This window comes from Myxine glutinosa, chromosome 10, assembly GCF_964187855.1.
Source record: "Myxine glutinosa chromosome 10, kmMyxGlut1.1, whole genome shotgun sequence".
NCBI classification, from domain to species: Eukaryota; Metazoa; Chordata; class Myxini; order Myxiniformes; family Myxinidae; genus Myxine; species Myxine glutinosa.
Window position 1 is genome coordinate 36,900,565 of NC_136270.1, and position 20,861 is coordinate 36,921,425.

Below are 20,861 nucleotides of genomic sequence, written 5' to 3' on the forward strand. Positions count from 1 at the left end.
TGGTGCGGTGCAGGGTAACGCCCAACGTGCGGGCGACCGCGCCCCACAGTTCGGACGTGAACTGTGGGCCGCGGTCCGACGAGATGTCCGCCGGTGCGCCGAAAGGCATGACCCAGGTGGCGATGAACGCCTGAGCCACGTCGGCGGTGGTGGTGGAGGCGAGGGGCACGGCCTCCGGCCACCTGGTGGTCCTGTCCACCATGGTAAGCAGGTGGGTGAACCCCTGCGATGGGGGCAGGGGACCCACCAGGTCCACGTGGACGAAACGTCGCTCGGGCATGGTGAAAGGAGCCAGCGGAGCCTGGGTGTGACGGTGGACCTTGGCCCGCTGGCAGGGTGTGCAGGCGTTGGCCCAGTCACGGACGTCCCATCGCAACCCGTGCCAGACGAAACGTGCCGACACCAGCCTCTGGGACGCCTTCCGGCCCGGGTGTAAAGCCGTGGAGCGAAGCAAAAATGCTCCAGCTCCAGGTGACCGGCACAACGGGGCGAGGTCGGCCTTGGGAGACGTCACAAAGCAGGACCGTGTCCGCTGTTACATATTTATGGGAATGTATGTGAATTACTATTCAGGTCTTTGCTTATCAATGTGTAGTCGATTAAGGGTTGTTGTGGTTGGAGGGTCAGGAGCCCTTCTGGAAAAAGAGACCGGAAACGGAAGAAGAAAGACACGAGGTCGAGAGAAGCGACGAGGATTCTTCTTCCTCGCCCCGCTCCGACGAGAGGTGGGATCGATATTGAGCCGTGTGGAAAAGCGGCGTTCCCAAGCCCGTCTGGCGAGAGGAGTTACCGGGACGGATACCTACCCGGTGGACACGTCAAACTGCCGTGGGGCCGTGCACCGACCCAGCGTCTGGCACCGTTCGCGGAACCGTCTACAAAGACGCGTACGGGTCGCACGTTGGGGCCTAACACGCGTTGCAAGCGGCGTGTGGCTTTTGCCTGCTTTACAGTACCCGCTTCGCGTGGCCAGGAGGGGGCTGCAGCCGTGGTTCCCGGTACGATACCTGCCCGGTGGAAAAACGTCCACCCGAGTGCGGCGAAGCCGACCATCATCTTGGTCAGGAGGGGCCCAGAGACATTGTGAGGGACAGAGACCAAAGGGGGTCGTGACTACAAAAGGGGACACACGTATGTAAGATGGCCATCTTAATCATCTAGGGGATTGATTGTTGAGTGTGAATTGTGGATGGTGGATTGCTCGGGGAATATATCCTTGATTGTATCATTGAAATTGTATGGTATCATTACCATTGAAATATATCATTGAAAATCAGTTTTCTCTTGGGTGGAATTCATAGGGATTGCGTTGCGAAAGCGCATATATAATACCACTTTCTGGCGAAGTTCCTCTCACGGTCCGGGGGTCACCGAGACCAGGTAGTCACCGAGGGGACCACGTAACACCGCGAAGGTGTTATCTCTGAGGCGATGAAGAGGCGCGCCCCACAGGGGTGTTAGCGATGAAGCTATCTCTGAGGGCCTTTCACTCACTCACCGCAGGCAGGTAGGTGGTCTTTCTGTCTTCTACCGACTCCTCTCCGGCCTTGCACCCCCAGCTCTCTCTGTGCTCTGTCCCCCAAATATTCCTACAGGTCGCACAGGATCTGCCAGCAACCCTCTGATGGTTAAACTGCCGAAATCTCGGCTCTCCGCTCACCTTCACTCTTTCATTCCTCTTTTCTCCCGCCTCTGGAACAAACTCCCTCACTCCCTTCAATCCCACTCCTCCCTCCAGGTCTTTAAAACAGCTGTTCACCACCATCTCTTATCTTCCCCCATCCAAAACCTTGATCTTTTCTACCCCCGCTAATTCACCCCAGATCCACCTTGTTTGAAATTCCAACTTCTTTCCTGGAAGTCCTGGCAGTGTCCATATGTTTTATACCTCTCCCACTGCCCCCTTCCCCCCCCCCCCCCCCAAAGCCCTCGCCCTCTCTCAGATCTCTCGATGTCTCCATGTCTCTCGGTCCCTGCTCTCAAATGTTGTGTTTGTGTCCTTCCCCCTCTCTCCCCATCTTGTCTACCGCTCCCTATGTTATATGTTTTATGTGTCGGTTTGTCTTTCTGTGTAATTAATGTTCGCTCTTTCACGAGCCTCGATCTTGTATACAAAAAAAAAAAAAAAGGGGACGTCAGCCAAGCGGAGGCCTGTGTCCACCACCCGGAGCGCCTGCACCGTGCCGTCGGTGGCCTGGTCCGTCGCCATCAGGGCGAAATCGACGCCGAGGTGGACGGCGTTGGCGCCGGCTCGAGAAAGGCAGTCGGCCACGGCGTTGTCCTTTCCGGCGACGTGCCGGATGTCCGTGGTGTATTCCGACACAGCGGAGAGGTGGCGCTGCTGGCGGGCCGACCACGGCTCCGTGACATTGGCCATGGCGAAAATCAATGGCTTGTGGTCAACAAAGGCCGTGAACGGGTGGCCCTCCAGGAGGTGGCGAAAATGGCGGACGGCCAGGTACAGCCCAAGGAGCTTGCGGTCGAAAGTGCTGTACTTCAACTCGTTGGGCAGGAGTTGCCGGCTGAAGAACGCGAGCGGCTGCCAGGCCCCGTTTACCCATTGCTCATGAACCGCGCCCACGGCGTAGCCGAAGGCGTCCGTGGTGAGGGCGATGGGAGCATGGGGTACCGGGTGGGCCAGCAGCGTGGCGTTGGCGAGGGCCCGTTTCGTGCCGGTGAAAGCAGCATCCATGTCCGTGGACCAGACGACGTCGCGCTTCGCCGGCTGGCCGCGGAGGGTGGTGTACAAGGGCCGCATGAAGCGGTGGTAAAAGTTCACCATCCCGAGGAACTCCTGCAGCGCCTTGACGGAGCGGGGGCGCGGGAAAGCGGCAATGGCCTCGACTTTGGCCGGTAACGGTACAGCGCCGTTTCGGGTGATGTGGTGGCCCAAAATGTCGATCGTCGCCGCACCAAAGTGACATTTGGCCGGGTTGACGATCAAGCCGTGCTCGCTGAGGCGGCCGAACAGCGTCCGGAGGTGGAGGAGGTGCTCGGCTCTGGACGTGCTGGCGACGAGGATGTCGTCCAGGTAGGTAAAGAGGAATGGCAAGTCGCGCAGCACGCCGTCCATCAGGCGCTGGGACGCCTGTGCCGCGTTTTTGAGGCCGAAGGGCATCCGGAGGAATTCGAAGAGGCCGAAAGGTGTAATAACGGCCGTCTTCGGGATGTCGGCCGGGCGGACGGGCACCTGGTGGTACCCCCGAATCAGGTCCACTTTTGAAAAATGGTCCGCCCCGCCAACCGGGCGGAAAAATCCTGGATGTGCGGGACGGGGTACCTGTCGGGGGTAGTGGCGTCGTTGAGGCGGCGGTAGTCGCCGCATGGCCGCCATCCGCCCCCCGGCTTCGGGACGATGTGCAGCGGCGAGGCCCAGGCACTGTCGGAGCGCCGCACGATGCCAAGGCGCTCCAGCGCGGCGAACTCGGCCTTGGCGACGGCGAGTTTGGCTGGGTCGAGACGGCGAGCTCGGGCGTACACCGGTGGGCCCGTAGTGGGAATGTGATGCTCGATGCCGTGTCGCACCGCGACGGCCGAAAACGTCGGTCGCGTGAGGGCCGGGAACTCCGCGAGGAGACGCGCGAAGTCGTCTGCCAACGGGAGGACGCAGGAAAGCTCGGTGGGTGCGGAACGGCTCAAGGCGCACGCCAGCGAGCTGAAAGTTTCGGCGTTGACGAGACGCCGACGTTTAACGTCGATCAGCAGCCCATGGGCGCAAAGGAAATCGGCCCCGAGCAAAGCCATGGGGACGTCCGCCGTCACGAACTCCCAGCGAAAGAGCTGGCTGCCGAAGCGGAGGGCGACGGTGCGTGGGCCGAAGGTGCGGATGGCGGAGCCGTTGGCCGCGATTAAGGAGGGGCCGCAAATGGCGGCCCGCCTGTCCTCCGCCGAAGCGGAAATGACGCTCAGCTGAGCGCCGGTGTCGCAGAGAAAACGCCGCCCCGACGCTTGGTCCGCGATGAATAGCAGGTTTCCGGAACGGCCGGCGCTCATGGCTGGTAGTGAGCGCCGGCCTGACCGTTTCCCGGCTTGCCGAACGTGCACGGGGGTCGACATGATCGGGCCTGCCGCCCGAACCTGGCGTGGAAATAACACCAGGCCGGGTCTGGCGGGGGCTCCGGTCGACGCGTCGGGATCGGGCGACGCGGCGTCGGGCGGGTGGGCGGGAAACTGCGCCGCGGGCGCCGACTGGGTGGCGGGCGGGCTCCCGGCAGCCACCCCGGCGAGCTGGCTCGCCGCTCCGATGAGCTGGCTTGCCGAATCGATCTTGTCGGCCTCCCTGGCGAGGTCGCGGGGGTTCGTGATGGTCGTGCTTGCCAGGGCGACCCGGACCTGGGCCGGGAGCTGGCGGAGAAAAAGCTATTGGAAAAGGAAATCCGAGGGATGCTCGCCGAGCAACGCGAGCATGTAGTCCATACGTTCGGACGGCGTGTATCGCCGAGCTCAGGAAGGTCGAGCAGGCGTCGTGCGCGTTCAGCCGGGGAGAGGGCGAAAGCGCCCAGAAGAAGTGCCTTGATGGCGTCGTACTTGCCGTCAGCGGGCAGGCTCTGGAGGAGGCTCAGGCAGCGGACGGCGGTCACGGAGCCGAGCGTGGCGACCACGTAATGGTATTTTGTGGTGTCCTCCGTAATGCCACGCAGGGCGAACTGGGAGTCCGCCTGAGCGAACCAGACGGCGGCATGTGCTTCCCAGAAAGTGGGCAGTTTGAGGGACACTGCCGTGTCCATCGCGTGTCGTAAACTCGGGGTCACCAGTGAAGGAGCAGCGCTCCTGCTTGAGACGGACAAAGTGACGGACAAGACACAAACTCGTCCGAGAAGATGTTTATTGTATAATCATCTCGGGAACTCTGAAAGCCCGTTTATCGGGTTCGCATATATATATCCAAACCAAAAAGCATACATCAGAACCAAAGCCACGCCTCTCAGGCGAGGCACGCTTTGGTGGTCATGTGACCGACAGGTGCAAAGGATTATAACCTCGGCGCCGCGGTTTGGCCACCGGTTACGTCACCAGCTTGGGCCAGGAGATTCTGTTGCTGGTCTCGAGCTTTGGGGGACCCATGGGTCACTACATCGTAACACTTGAATACATAACATAACACTTCATTATGTAACGTAATGCAACACTTGATGTAACATAACGCAACACTTGATTACAAACTTGATTACCGGTACATAATGTAAAGTAGCACTTGATTACATAATGTACCACTTGATTACATATCATTGTAGCGGCTACCGATGGGTATACACAATCGCCTTGCACCTACCGAGGACGCGGCGCGATCACCATGCCGGGCTCGCCCAGCCTCGCCTTTCCAGGGCTCGTCCAGGACGCCCAGGCATGCCCGCTCTCGACTTGCCAGGCCTCGTCCAGGACGCCCGGGCATGTCCAGACTCGCCTTTCCAGGGGTCGCCCAGAACGCCCGGGCACGCCCAGCCTCGCCTTTCCAGGGCTCGTCCAGGACGTCCAGGACTCATGCCCGCTCTCGACTTGCCAGGTCTCGTCCAGGACGCCCGGGCATGTCCAGACTCGCCTTTCCAGGGTTCGCCCGGGCACGCCCGGTCTCGCCTTTCCCGGGCAAACGCTCCGGGATAATGTGTATATATATTGCTGCCCGATAAACGGGCTTTTCAGAGTACCAGAGTTGATTTGACACAATAAAGAAACTCGGACGAATTCCAGCTTTTTGTCGCGTCCATTCTTCCGATTTACGTTGGAGCACAGCTTCTACATCATAACACTTAATTATGTAGCACAAGCAACGGTACCCACCCTATGGGCGGTGCTTCATTTGGGAGGCCCAAATGAAAAGGTAAAATATCAGAAATTGAAGGCTTTTTTTTATTTTAAACGATTCATATAAACATCCGTCAAATCATATCACACGGAAAGCATTAAAATCTAAACAGTACCTTACTATAATTCACGAAATGTCCCACATTCCACACATCCACACAATCACGTGTATGGATGTTGCGTGTGTGTGCCGTGCACGTGCCGTGTGTGTGGGTACTCCGCACGGGTGGGAGGCCAGAAGCAAACAGGCAATACAGATACGGCGAATGCTAAAGCATTAAACCAATAAATTCCACATTCCTGTAGCACCTTCAGTCGCACGTCAGACATGGACAGCAAGTTCGTGAAGGACTTCCATGAAAAACGTACCCGTTCGCAAACAAACGGGTACGTTCACATATAGAAACATCGAGGTGGGACCCTGGCGAATCTGCATATGGCGATCCGCGAAGTTCACGTTCAGAAAGTAGAAGCCATCACGGCATGTCGTCATTCACTTGAACTCGATATCTCTTTTTTCACTAACTCCAATTAATCACAAAATAAACTTTTAACAACATTGTTAATGTTTTCTTCATTGTAAAAACTACCAAATGAACAGTTAAAAGGATTTTGAGCCGATAGCTGTTATGGCCTTGGCAAGATCGATGGAGACAGCGATCTGTTAGCGTATTCACCGCCCAAATAGCTATGTGGAATTCTCTCATGTGGAGATTAAACGTCGTTTGAACTTTTCCCGAGGTCATTATTTACTTTTAATGATGTTTATATACGAATGATGTTTATATTGGTTTTGGGTCATCCTTTCCGCATATCTCGTGGGATTGTAAGTTGGATAGACGGTCGTGATGGCGGCGAGGGGGATGGAATTCTCTCAAGCAGGGATTCAACGCCCGCAACGGTACCCGCCGCCCTGCGGGCGGGGCTTCAATTGGGAGGCCCAAATAAAAAGGTAAAATATCAGAAATTGAAGGCTTTTTTTATTTTAAACGATTCATACAAACATCCGTTAAATCATATCACACGCAAATCATCAAAATCTAAACAGTATCTTACTATAATTCACCAAATGTCCCACAGTGATCGATACACTATGATCGTGATGATCGTGATCGATAATCGTTGTTACGTATTGCATGGGATTAAACCGGAAGGTGGATATAAAGGAGGCGGGGCATACGGCTTGGCAGAGGAAGCTGGGCCTACACTGGGGGCTTGTGGATGTGGTTTTCCCGGCTGCGCGATAAACGGCTGATGGTGCACTCAAACTGTCTTCCCAGCCTGATACATTACATGGTGACGAGGATCGGATTCTGGTGAGCGCATGCAAAGCCAGCTGAGCTATTGCAGTTAGCTGTTGGCCTACCAACTCGTTATTTCACAGCATATGCTACTTGAGCACCATGTCCTACGGCCGGATTGACGAGTTCAACCTGCGCGAAGGAAGCTGGGAGGCGTACATTGAGCGTCTACAGTATTACTACCAAGCTAACGGCATCGAGGATGATGCCAGGAAGAAAGCAATCCTGATGTCGGTATGCGGCAGCGAGACGTTTACTATTCTGAAGAATCTCGCCATGCCCAGGACCACGATGGATTTAACACACGCCGAGCTTGTGGCAGCAATGAAGGAGCACTGCGAACCTACACCCTCAGTCATTGTGAGTCGATTCAATTTTTACATTTGTTGCCAAACCTCAACGCAGTCCATTTCGGCATTCATAGCTCACCTGAAACACCTTGCCCAGCATTGCCAGTTTGGTGCTACATTCGACGACATGCTAAGGGACTTGCTTGTAGTGGGAGTGAAGCAAGATCGGATTCGCCGGCGCCTACTTGCTGAACGGACTCTGACATTTTCCAGTGCAAAGGATATTGCTATTGCAATGGAGTGTGCAGACAAAAATGCTGCAGATATTGCACGCTCCATCACTTACCAGCCTAGAGCTGACCTGTCATCTGTCAACCGGGTGGGACAACATCCGACCAGAAAATCCGACGCCAACACACCTGGAAACGGCTTGGCAGCTGGTGCTGGCAAATGTTTCCGCTGCAATGGGGAGCATTCTGCCACTACGTGCCGTTTCAAGAATGCCGCTTGCAACTACTGCCACAAGGTGGGTCATATCGCCTCTACGTGCTTGTCTCAAAAACGGATGGCAAGGAGAGAGGAATGCAAAACCCACCTCCTTGACTCAGAGCATAACCAAGAAGATGTGACTGATGGAGACAGCCCTAACAGCCACAGTGTTCAGTCGTATGACCTTTTCCACACAAAGTCTGGCAGATAGTCTACTCCAATACTGGTTATAGTAGATATAGATGGACGGAACGTGGAAATGGAGATAGACATGGGGGCTGCCGTCTCACTCATGAGCGAAGCAGCTTTCCGTAACCTGTGGGGGAATCGTGAACATCCCAGCCTCCATTGGTCCCCAATCCAACTCACCACATATACTGGTGGGTCGTGTGATGTCACAGTAACCTATGGAAACAACACTCACCAATTACAACTCTTGGTCGTCCCTGGGGATGGACCCACACTTCTCGGGTGAAACTGGCTCGATGTTGTCAAACTCAATTGGGAACACATCCACCAACTACAGGCTTCCAAGCCAGCAACTGTACTGCAGCACCTCCTCGTGAGATACCCGGACATCTTCAAGGATGAACTTGGGACATTGAAGGGCTTCACTGCCAAGCTCAACATTGAGAAAGATGTGAAGCCAATTTTCTGCAAAGCACGCCCAGTCCCTCTCGCATTGCAATAAAAAGTTGACGCAGAATTAGCCAGACTGGAAAAGTTAGGTATCATTGAGTCAGTTCAATACTCAAATTGGGCTGCTCCAGTTGTTCCTGTCATGAAGGCAGACATCATTACGCCTTTGCGGGGATTACAAAATGTCGATCAACAAATGTTCCACCTTGGACAAATATCCCATACCAAGGATCGATGACTTATACGCAAAACTGAGCGGAGGACAGTCCTTCACCAAGCTCGACATGAGATCGGCCTACCTACAAGTCGTTCTGGATGAGGATTCCAAAGAATATCTCACCATCAACACGCATCGGGGGCTTGACAGATACAACCGCTTGAGTTTTGGTGTCAAATCGGCACCAGGAATCTACCAATGTTGTATGGATAGCCTATTCGCTGATGAACCACACGTTGTTGTTTATCAAGACGACATCCTAGTCACTGGCCGCTCAGAGCTTCATCATCTGGACAACCTCAAACGTGTTCTACATATTATTTCCGACTCTGGACTACGCCTGCGGAGAGACAAGTGCGAGTTCATGGTTCCGTCGGTGACCTATTTGGGCCATCGTATTGACGCCGAAGGCTTACATCCCACAGAAGAGAAGATCAGAGCAATCAAAGACGCCCCTGCTCCGACCAACATCACTGAACTCAAGGCTTACATTGGCATGCTGCAGTACTACTAGTCTAGTAGGAAGACTAGGTCCCCCTGCACCCCCCGGAGATATACTTCTAATCAGTGTTTCTAGATTGGAAAAAATGTGTAGAAAATGACTAGCTATGGCCCCAAGCTGAAAAAATGTCCCACATACCATTTTTATGCAAATTACTGCTGCAAATTTTATGCAAAATTATGCAAATTTTATGCAAATTTTTGATGAGGAGTAGAGTTGAGGGGTCTTTGAGGGCTTCATCGAGGTGCTCTCGGTTGCAAGACTGGGTCATTCTGAGAAGCACAGCAGGGTCAGAGACCATGATGTTCTCCTCCTCAGTGAATCTCTCCATCAACAGCCTCTCCATTGCCTCACACACTGTTTTGAGGCAAAAGAGGGACTTTGCGTAGGCCTTTCCACTGAGAACACCTTTGAGAGATCCACTTGTTACTAGTTGTGCCTCAAAGAGAATCTCTGCATATCCAGAACCACGCATCTTGTGTCCAGTGAGCATCCCGATGTAGTTCATGGATGTGTGGAAGGGTCCAATCGTTACTACATGACTAGCAAATTCATTTGGCCAGTGCCAGATGATGGGAAGGGCTTTCATGCAGACACCCAGATCAAATGTATTCAGGACCCATCTCTGACCCACCTCAGCAGTTGCTGCCTCGGAACGCTTCAGTAGCTCACGAACAACTGCGTTGTCTGTGATCGGTTGGTGGATAGGCGTGCAGTAGTCGACTGTTGATTTGCTGGGTGGGGGAGAACCAGTTGCAGAGGTGAAACCCCCTAGCCCAGGCACAGGCTGCAGGCCACAGCTTCCGATGTATCTGATGAAGAGCCAGATGTAGTACTCTTGCATCGTAGTGGCATAGACTGTGTCATTCTCTGCTGGCGGTGTGAATGATGAGCCTTCAGGGAACTTCGGGCCAACGCGAGTAAAGTGCAAGGGTGGGAGAGTTTTTGGTGTGTCGACCTTCATGCTACGCTGTTGTGACCTATTGATGGTAGGTAGCATTCGGTCCTTGCTGCTCTCGAACCCGGGCTTGACCTCCTGCACCATGATTCCTCCAGCACTGTTTACAATGTTGCTGCCGTGCACACTGGTAGTGGTTTTATTCAAGTTGTCCCACTCACAGTGGAATACAAGGTTGCCCTCTCCTGTCACAATTTGTGGTGTACGATAAGTTGAGACTTCATCCAGGACCTTGGCGAGAGCAGTTTCCAACTCCAAGGCGAAATCGTAGCTCTCAGAGTGTCCAAGCCTGTGTAGTATTGTGGTGAGCTGTTTGCTTCGGAACAGGTGCCTTACAGTCACACACAGGAGAATGTGCTTTGGTAACTTCCATTTTCCATCTGACACTGCACGGCACAGATCTTGTCCAATGGAGAAGACCAGACGCTTCACCTTTTCTGTCTCGATGCCCTCCTTGCCAGTCATTAGCACGCTGAGAAAGCGGACAAGGTCTGGAGGTAGGATGTCTTCAGGATTGAGCTCCATGTCTTCAGCTGTTGGTGGCCATGGTTGGTCTTTACTCTCTGAAAGCCTGTAGAATACCCTGGCGAAGTTGGAGGGCAACATTTTGGTTCTTGTTTGTGCTTCCGAGTGTGAATGCTCGTGCGAGAGCATTGGAAACTGTTATGTTTGAGCTGTGCACAAGCCAGAAAGAAATGACATCACATTTGTCATGATCAACCTTCGTGAAGTGGATATGCTCCTTGATTGGGTCATTCTGTAGGCGTTTCAGTAGTTTCTCTGACCGATAATTTGAGTTCTCATATCCATTCAGTTTCAGTTCCTCGACATAGAGCAAGCGCAAGGAAGAAAGCTGTAGAACTTTATTCTGCTGGATGACCTGGGTTTGAATGTGTTCCAGTACTGAGTTGAATGCCTTTTCATGGGCGGCTGACATGCAAGCCTGCTCCTTTGGTGCTTCGGCTCTGTGAATCGCACGCTCATAGTTGTAGAATGCTGTGCGGAAAGCTTTAAAACATGACGGATGGTGTTTGGCCTCACATGCAAAGAGGTCTTTGTTTTTCACCTTTCGATGGAGTCGATAGAGACCCATTTTCTCAGCCCGTGTTTCGATTTGCTCCCATGCATTTTCTTTGTTTTTAAAGGATGGGAAGGTTGTAGGCCTCTCAGTATTGCGATGAGCATCTTTGGTCTCAACTTTCTCACAAAATATACACTCTGGCGGGAAGATGGGTTCAGCAGAACCTCCTGGTTTACGAGGAGAGTGATGCCATGATGAGGTTGATGGCCCTGGTTCTGTATCATCTCCCAGACGATGAAAGTGGCGGACAAAGTGCTTATAACACTTGCTGTGATATCCTACTCTTTCTAGGTCATCAGGAAGAGTTGCCGGGATCTGATCACATACTGATTGCATACGACATGGGGAGTCATGCGGTTGGTTGAGACGTCTATCCCGGATCTTTTGAAGCAGTTGCAGTTTTTCTGAAGCAGATCCTTTAATTTTACAGAGGGGCGTGAAATCCCCATGATCAGACATGGATGGTACATGAAGGATGCATGTAGGAGGAGAGCTTTGGGCTGCAGGTTCTACACTCCGTTTTCTTTTGGGCATGCTTGCTGTCGATGTCTACCATCACTGTTAAATGACAAATAAGAAATCACGAATGATGTTAAAAGTGCCTGTGAAAGGAGGCTCTGAGTTTTCAGTGAGGTAACAGAGGTTCTGAGTCATGTTCTACACTAGGGTACTTTTTAGCTGACTAAACCATGTTTAGTGGCATCAAAAGTGCTAATAGCTAAAACATCTAAATTCTTCCACACTAACGTTAGCTATCTAGGCCAATGAAACATTGTGCTAAGTTACTGTAGCTAGCTCAGCTGTCGTGCCTCTTTCTGGTTCAATTCATATACAGAAGTCAACAGATATGTCTCATGTTTGGCATTAACAAAAGTTTAAGTTACACCGACATTAGGAACATACTGTACATAGATGAGGCTAGCTTTAACGTTAGCTAACATGGTGCTAGCTGGCTCAGCTGTTATTCTGCCTGTTTATGATTTCATGCAGAAACTGAAGTCAAGAGTGTGAGTAACATTATAGTTAGCATCTTACCTGGCTAGATTGGAGGATGAATACCAAGAACAACACACAGATGGAATGGAAGACTGAACTTTCAACTGAGGTATTCAATAACATCAACGTTACCAATTGATACGAGCGCGCGACATTACCAATTGATACGAGCGCGCGAGCGCGCATGTTACATGGATGGAAATGTAAAATGGCAGCTATAGCAGCACTAATTTGGATCTCTAGTCTGTCATTTCTGCACTGTGATTGGATAACATAAAAAAAATATGTTTGGGAGTTAACAGCAGGAGTTGGTAGATTTTACGTGGGCTGGGTGAGAAACCTTTAAATAAGCAAGTGAAAATCTCTCGCAATACAAAGTCAATGGTGGGAAGAAAAGTTGAGTGGTACCAATGTTACTGCCAATGTCCCGCCCCTATGCAAGACTCAGGAGCATCTTGTTGACATTTAACCTTGAAAATACCTGGGTTTAGACCCCTTATGTACCATGTTAAGTTATCTGCAGTATTAACGTATCCTTATCATTTGTAAAACTGATTATTTTGTAATTACAGCATTAATATGCATACTAGTATACCATAGACACATGTAATCATGTTATGAATAGTTCTATCATGATCTATGCCCTTCAAAACATGGGTCTAGACACCTTCATTTTTCAATTATCTGCAATATTGGCTGAGATATGTCAAAAATCGTTTTTTTGATAATGGCAGCAGTAATTTGCATAAAAATGGTATGTGGGACATTTTTTCAGCTTGGGGCCATAGCTAGTCATTTTCTACACATTTTTTCCAATCTAGAAACACTGATTAGAAGTATATCTCCGGGGGGTGCAGGGGGACCTAGTCTTCCTACTAGACTATACAGCAGGTATATCCCAAACATTGCTACCATGCTTGGCCCACTGTATTGCCTGTTAAAAAAAGGCATCAGCTGGAAATGGGACATTCCGGAGTCAGCAGCCTTCCAGAAGTCAAAAGACATGCTGCGGTCTTCAAATGTGCTAGTTCACTACAACCCAGACAAAGACCTGGTCCTGTCGTGTGATGCGAGTCAGTACGGGGTTGGTGCTGTTCTGTCACACATCATGCCAGATCGCACAGAGAGACCAATAGCATTCGCATCTCGTACACTGTCTCCTGCTGAGAAGAACTACAGTCAGCTGGACAAAGAAGGACTCGGCATTGTATTCGGAGTTAAGAAATTTCACCAGTACGTTTTCGGTCGGCATTTCACGATTTACACGGACCACAAGCCACTGATTAGTTTGTTTGGTCCATCAAAGGCTACCTCAGAGGTCTTACCGCCTCGGATCATACGCTGGTCACTTTCACTCTCGGCTTGTGATTACGATATTACGTACAGACCTGGCTCCACAATTTCAAATGCAGACGCCATGAGTCGCCTACCACTTCCGGACACAGTGTTTGACCCCCCTGTACCTGGCAGCGTGATATCTCTGATGGACTTTTTGAATGACAACCCAATTGATGCCAACCAGATACGGACCTACACCAGGTGTGACCCACTTATTTCCAAGGTCATTCGTGCTACTGGGCATGGGTGGGGCCTTCTACGCGATGCTGACCTTGAATTGAATTCTTACAAGGTCAGGCAAAATGAACTAAGTGTCGAGAACGGCTGCTTGCTGTGGGGATGCCGAGTGGTCATTCCCCCAAACTTGCGCACAAAGATTTTGGACCAGCTTCACGATTGTCATCCAGGCATTGTAAGAATGAAATCGCTGGCAAGGAACTATGTCTGGTGGCCTCACCTCGACTCTGACATCGAACAGTGTGTGAAACATTGTTATCCATGCCAAAGCAGTCGAAACGCCCCTGCTAAGGCACCATTACACCCCTGGGAATGGCCCACTGAACCATGGCAGAGGATTCAGCTTGACTATGCTGGACCCATCGAAGGCCGTATGATCCTTGTTGTTACGGACGCTCGCACTAAATGGATCGACGCCTATGTAACACATACAGCAACCTCGCACGCTACCATAGAGAGGCTGCGCCAGTGCTTTGCCACTCATGATTTGCCATGCTTGATAGTCACAGACAATGGGACCTGTTTCTCAAGTTCTGAATTCACTGAATTCACTCGCCTGAATGGTATAATTCACAAGTTTGTGAGCCCACACCATCAAGCTTCAAATGGACTATCTGAAAGCTCTGTGAGTTTTGTCAAGTCTGGTCTAAGTAAGATACCCGGCGGAAGCCTTCAGACCAGACTATCACGTGTGCTTTTCGCTCACCACATCACTCCCCACACAACGACAGGGGTGACACCAGCTGAGCTGCTGATGAAACGACGTTTGCGTACATGACTGGATTGTCTAAGACCAGACGTGGTGTCGGTTGTGCATCAAAATCAGTGGAAACAGAGACTTCACCATGACAAACATGCTGTACATCGCTCTATAAAGGTCGGGGACCTGGTGTTTGTGAGAAACTTTGGTCGCGGAATGGTTTGGTTACCAGGGCGGGTTCACAAAAATGAGAGACCATTGTCCTACGTTATCAAACTAGAGGACAATCGAGTCGTCCGGAGGCACCTTGATCATGTCCGGTATCGGTCCTGTGATCCTGTCATTTTCACAAAGGATATCTCGCCACTTCCTGAACCTGTGAACAGCGACATTGTTGCCGCAGATAGTACTGCACCACTCCCTGAGGCTGAACCCCATAACGCTGTTGCAGCACCACCAGTGGGGCCGTGTGACGTCTTTGCACCACTCCCTGAGGCTGAACCCCATAACGCTGTTGCAGCACCACCAGTGGAGCCGTGTGGCGGCTTTGCACCCCGACGATCATCCAGAGTTCGACAGGCGCATACTCACCTTGACTTGTAGCTATTATTCTTGTATGCATTTTTTATTCGATTTTCAATTTCAATTCAATTTTCGCATTCAATTTTGCATTTGCAATTTCGCAATTTTGTATGTCTATTTTTGTATGCATTGGTATGCTTTTCACTGTTATTTTCACATTGGTATTTTCACTGTTAATGGGAGGGGGGGAGATGTTATGTATTGCATGGGATTAAACCGGAAGGTGGATATAAAGGAGGCGGGGCATACGGCTTGGCAGAGGAAGCTGGGCCTACACTGGGGGCTTGTGGTTTTTCCGGCTGCGCAATAAACGACCGATGGTGCACTCAAACTGTCTTCCCAGCCTGATACATTACAATCGTGTTCACAATCACTATGTCGTATGTATCCCGATACGTGTTTCCTTCAGGTGAAATGGGTTAGAATTCTCTCAAGCAGGGATTCAACCCGTGTCCTTATAAAAGGTCTTTGTCCGAGGTCACCAAGTCCGATCGAGTCCGTGCAGCGATCGGTGCAGCCGTTTGTGCGGCACTCGGGAAAACAACATCGTCACAATGAGAATAATGAACGTTATGTGAACGCGAATGTTATGCGTGAGTCCAAACCTGAGAATGCTGGAGACTAAAGCTGAAATTGGGAAAACGAAATAGCCCATTTTACTCCTGGAGAACCCAGGATTATACACCCAAAATATATTTGCGATCGGTTCAGCAGTTTTTACGGTACCTTCGTAGACACAGACAGACGGACGGACGGACATTTGGTGAATTATGGTAAGATAATGCAACACTCGATTCCATAACATAACACTTCATTATGTAACTTAACATAATACTTGATTACATAACACTTCATCATGTAACACTTGATTATAATGTAACGCTTGATTATGGTGCGTTCTGACGTGCCGATTGGGAAATGCACATTTAAAGCGGTCTTAAAAGATGAGCAGTACGATTGAGAAACGATTAAATGAAAAGTGATTAAAAACGCAATTAAAAGATTAACTCGCACCTCTCACCACGTGTGTGTGTACCCTGTAAACACACACAGAACTGACTTGCACATGAAGAGAAAGTTGAATGGTGCCACCACTCAATCTGCCACTGGACTGCATCCAATATCACAGCATACAACTCGTCATGCAACATCCCAAGGGGGGGTTCGCATGTCCTGCATCCCCCACCCCATGTAAACGCCTATGAGGTTAACATACAATCACCTTGACATTGTGAGTTGCTGCTGCTGTTGCTGTTGCTGTTGCTGCTGCTGCTGCTGCTGATGCTAATGCTGTTGAACTGTCTCACAACTAGTCCAGGTTCGTGCCAACGAGACCACCAGGCTGATCTCAGGTTTTTGTTTGTTTTTTGTATATTTAGTCGAGGCTTGTGCAAGAGCTAACACTTGGCAGGTGCTCATGAAACCACACGATACAATGAGTGCAGGCTCCAGCAGCTCCAAGGAGTTTACTCGAGTTTACAGTAGACAAGATGGAATTCTGATAGCAGCTTTCTCAAAAAAAAAAGTCATATAGGTAGAAATCATATTTTTAAAAAAAAGAAAAAGTTTTGCCACATTATGATAAAAATTGATTTTTATAAAAAATCTGGTTTAAAAGGTTCCATTTTAAAGAGATAGGTGGGCATATAATGCAGCATTGTGGCATTTATTCATTTTGCCTGCAACAAAAATTCATTTTGCCTACAATTCATTTTGCCTCCTCCGTCGTGCGAAGTCCTTCCTTGGCACACCTGAGCTCCTCACCACATACAAGGCTTTCATCCGCAGCTCAATGGAATACTGCTCTCCCCTCTGGGCTGGTGCTCCTGCCTCACACCTAGCTCGTCTTCAGGCCGTTGAAACCAAAGCATTCAGAATCATTGGAATCTCCTGTGATGAAGCTAACTCCAAGGGCCTCTCACTCACTCACCGCAGGCAGGTTGGTGGTCTTTCCGTCTTCTACCGACTCCTCTCTGGCCTCGCCACCCCAGCTCTCTCTGGGCTCTGTCCCGCAAATATTCCTACAGGTCGCACAAGATCTGCCTGCAACCCTCTTATGGTCAAACTGCCAAAATCAAGACTCTCTGCTCACCTTCACTCCTCTTTTCTCCCGCCTCTGGAACAAACTCCCTCACTCTCTTGAATCCCACTCCACCCTCCAGGTCTTTAAAACAGCTGATCACCACCATCTCTTATCTTCCCCCATGCAAAACCTTGATCTTTTATACCCCCGCTAATTTCACCCAAAATCCTACACTTTTTTTTGAAATACCAACTTCTGTCCTGGAAGTCCTTGATGTCCTTGTGTTTTATACTTCTCCCCCCCCCCCCTCCCTTCCCACGCCTCCGCCCCCAAGCCCTCTCCCTTCCACACATCTCCCTGCTCTCAAATGTTGTGTTTGTGTGCTTCCCCTTCTCTCCCCATATTGTTTTCCGCTCCCTCTTTTTATATATTTTGTTTGTCTGGTTGATTTGTTTGTGAAGTAAATGTTAGCTCTTTCACGAGCCTCGATTCAGTATACAAAAAAAAACAAAAAAAAACAGGCAGGTAGTTTCCATTACAGCAATGCCGCAAAGGATTGCAACCGCTTTATCACACCGTCGTATGAGTAATGGAAATTTAAAGGAAAGGAATAAACAATAACTGGTGAAATTAAAATTGCTGAGACGGTTATGCATCGACGGGCTGTGTACGCGTGTGCCAGGAAAACAAGAAAAAAAAGAGGACAGATGGCAGAATACATATATTCCGCCCGCCATCTTGTACAAAGATGAATGCACTGTGGAATGATTTAGCTGCGGTACAAGCCTAAAGGCTCTGTGCTCATAAATCTTCTCAAGCAAAGCTGCAAATTTCAAAAAAGGTTTAATAACAGATACACCTGTTTCGGAATGACCTTTGAAAATTCCATTATAAAGATCTGACGAGCAACGTTGCGATGCTTCTTGTTGGCTTTTAGGTTTTGTGGTGTGATTCTGCATAAATAAATACATAAGTGGATTCCTGAAAGAAGCTCACAGATAAATAAAACTAATTGTTTTGGCAATGACATGAATGTAAACTCACAGCTTAATTATTTGAGTGCTTAGCCAATCACATGACTGTGAGCTCATCACTAATTAATTGTTCAGACATTCAGATGAACCCATAGCCCAATAGTCCAGCCAATCACGTTATTGTAAATCTGCAATAATGAATGTCTGTGTCCTGTGTGTGTCGTCGATTGTTGTATCCATAATTTGGGTTTTAGAAGGTGGAAGGGAGTCCCATCAGGACTCGATGTATCCACCCCGAAAGATCGCGATTCATGGGCGAAGTTGTGAAGTTGTGTTATTCTCAGAGTTTTGTTCCAGGGGCTCTTTTTCAGGATCGTCACCGAGCCCCGTGCAGACTCCAACTATAGTTCGTTTGTTGTGATGTTCCCAGCGATGGTTTGTAAGATCTGAGGTTTTTCTTCATCATTCCGGTTGCTCCAATAATTATCATTGGTACAATTTTGGCGGTCTTCACCTTCCAGGGTCTCTTCACTTAATTATTGAGGTCTTGGTATTAACCCTTTGAGTACGCGATTTTTTTTGGAAAAAAATACCCCCGGAACGAGATTAATTTGGCATTTTCGTACGGGAATGCAACCACGTACTGACGATCTATTTATAGGTATAGTCGATGACGTGTGGTAACGTCATCCGTAAACAAAACTTTTTCGCGAGGTTGCGGCACTGGACGTCATCCGTACTCAAAGGGTTAAGAAAGCATAAATATGTTTTCTATAAAACACACACACACAGACAGACATCTCTTATATAGTATATATATATATATATAAATAATTTCAAAACACACCTGGTCACAAGTGTGCCGCACTGCCCGGTCCTCAGTCGAGGTCCTCAGCATCATCCCGTTTCGGCCCTTCAACCTCGATACGGTCAGCTAAGGTGGGCCAGCAGGGGCACATACACATCCACATGCAGCAACTGCACCTGGATGCGTACATATCCCCACCCACAGCCAGTGCGAACAACAACAACAACAACAACAACAACAACACCTCTTTATGACCAAAGCCTTTTTTATTACAAAAAAAAGGTTTAAAAAACACTCTCAAAAGCCACTCAATAAAACCATCATTCAAAAACCCAGGAAATCAAAGCCAAGAAATCAAACAATAAATAAGAAATCAAAGAGAGAAGGCAGAGCAAAGATCAAGAAACAAAACAAAACAAAGTTCAAAGACAAAGATGCAAATCAAATCAAACTCAATGAACAATGAATCGTAAAAACCAAAGTCCATCATCCCTATCCCCAAACCCCCAAAAACCCTCTCCCACCCCAGGCAACAGACACCTGACTCTAACTAACCAAAGGGGAGGGAGAAAGGAAAGAAGACCCTATCCCCCCCCCTCTCCCCCCCCTAAAAACAACCAAGGAAGGGACACCTTAAAACAATAAGGATCAAGGGGCCTTTTTTCATTTGCATACCGAAATCAACAACCGGCTGCTAACCGCAGCCGGGAACATGCAGCCTCAAACACGTTGAGGGCTCAACCCACCGCTGGAAATAATAATGAAAGAAAATAAAAATCAAACCAAGGCAAAATCAAGATCAAACAAAAGGAAACCCAACTGCCCCCACCCTCCCCAGGCTGCGCCCGGGAGGGCCCACCCAGAAGATGCACCACAAGGAAGGCACCGGCTCTCTGAGCTGCCCCCGAGGCGTGAGTGTCCCAATGAGAATCACCGCCCGACAGGGCCCGCAAGCACACCTGCCGGAGCACCCCCAACCTTTCCAAGCCCGGGCGGCAAGCTCTGTCAGGGACTACGGCTGCACATGACTGTCGCCCGCACATTTGGAAGTAACCTCCCGCGTGACCCCCCCCCCCCTTCACCATGGAGAAGCCCGGCCATATTCCCCACTCCAGGGAGGGCTTTACGACACACCTGACGCATCGTTACGGCCAGCACCCCACCCCGTCGCCCTCAGGCTGTCGCCAAGCCTGTACATTTGGAGGCAGGATAGGGCCATGCCCCATATCTGCCCAGGATCCAACCATTCCCTGATATAGAAACCTCTGGTTCTCGCTCGCCACAAGACGGTCTTGATTATACAGACCGTTCTGCAGGCCTGCCTCCACTTGCGGCCAAGCACTGGTTGTGGTAGGAGCCCGCTGAACACAAAGACATCCCGTCTGACCATCACCAGCCAAGGCACATAGCATTCGAGGAGGCCAGCCTCAAGCGACCAGACTCCCTCGGCGACAGGGCAGTCCCAAAGGACATGCCTGACGGTTTCGTCCCCTGTGCATCGGGGTCAGGGATCTGGACCGACACGTTCAGGTCCCTCTGGAACCGAAACACCCGGACCGGAAGACACTCATGGGCGGCTTGCCACGCGACATCCTTCTGGTCGTTGGCGAGACAGCGAGCCGAAACGTTCTCCCAAACCTTTCTCGCTGTACGTTCTGTGAGAGGGCTTCCGCGAAGGATACGCACCTCCCGCAGCACCTCCCTTGGGCGCAAGTGGTCCAGGATCTGCGACAACTGCCAACCGATGGGCCGACAGGTCAACAGGCCCTGCTCCCGGGTGAACCCCTCAAACATCTGGAAATGCCCTGGACACGACCCAGAAAAAGGCCGAGACAGCGGGAGGGACCGCCCTTCCAACCGCGCGACGGACAGCCCCAGAAAAAAGAACAAAAAATCCCGTGCCAGCAGGCGACCCGGGTCCTCT

At 50.4% G+C, this 20,861-nt stretch overlaps 1 protein-coding gene across 1 annotated transcript in view; it reads right to left on the minus strand.

The window, feature by feature from the left end:
- LOC144894136 (uncharacterized) overlaps positions 1–16,374 on the minus strand; it is a 147,671-nt gene extending 131,297 nt beyond the window's left edge. The window contains exon 1 of the mRNA XM_078786223.1: positions 16,355–16,374. The gene's annotated coding sequence lies outside the window, so the exon portion shown is untranslated. The remainder of the gene's footprint in view (positions 1–16,354) is intronic.
- Positions 16,375–20,861: the final 4,487 nt, after the last annotated feature.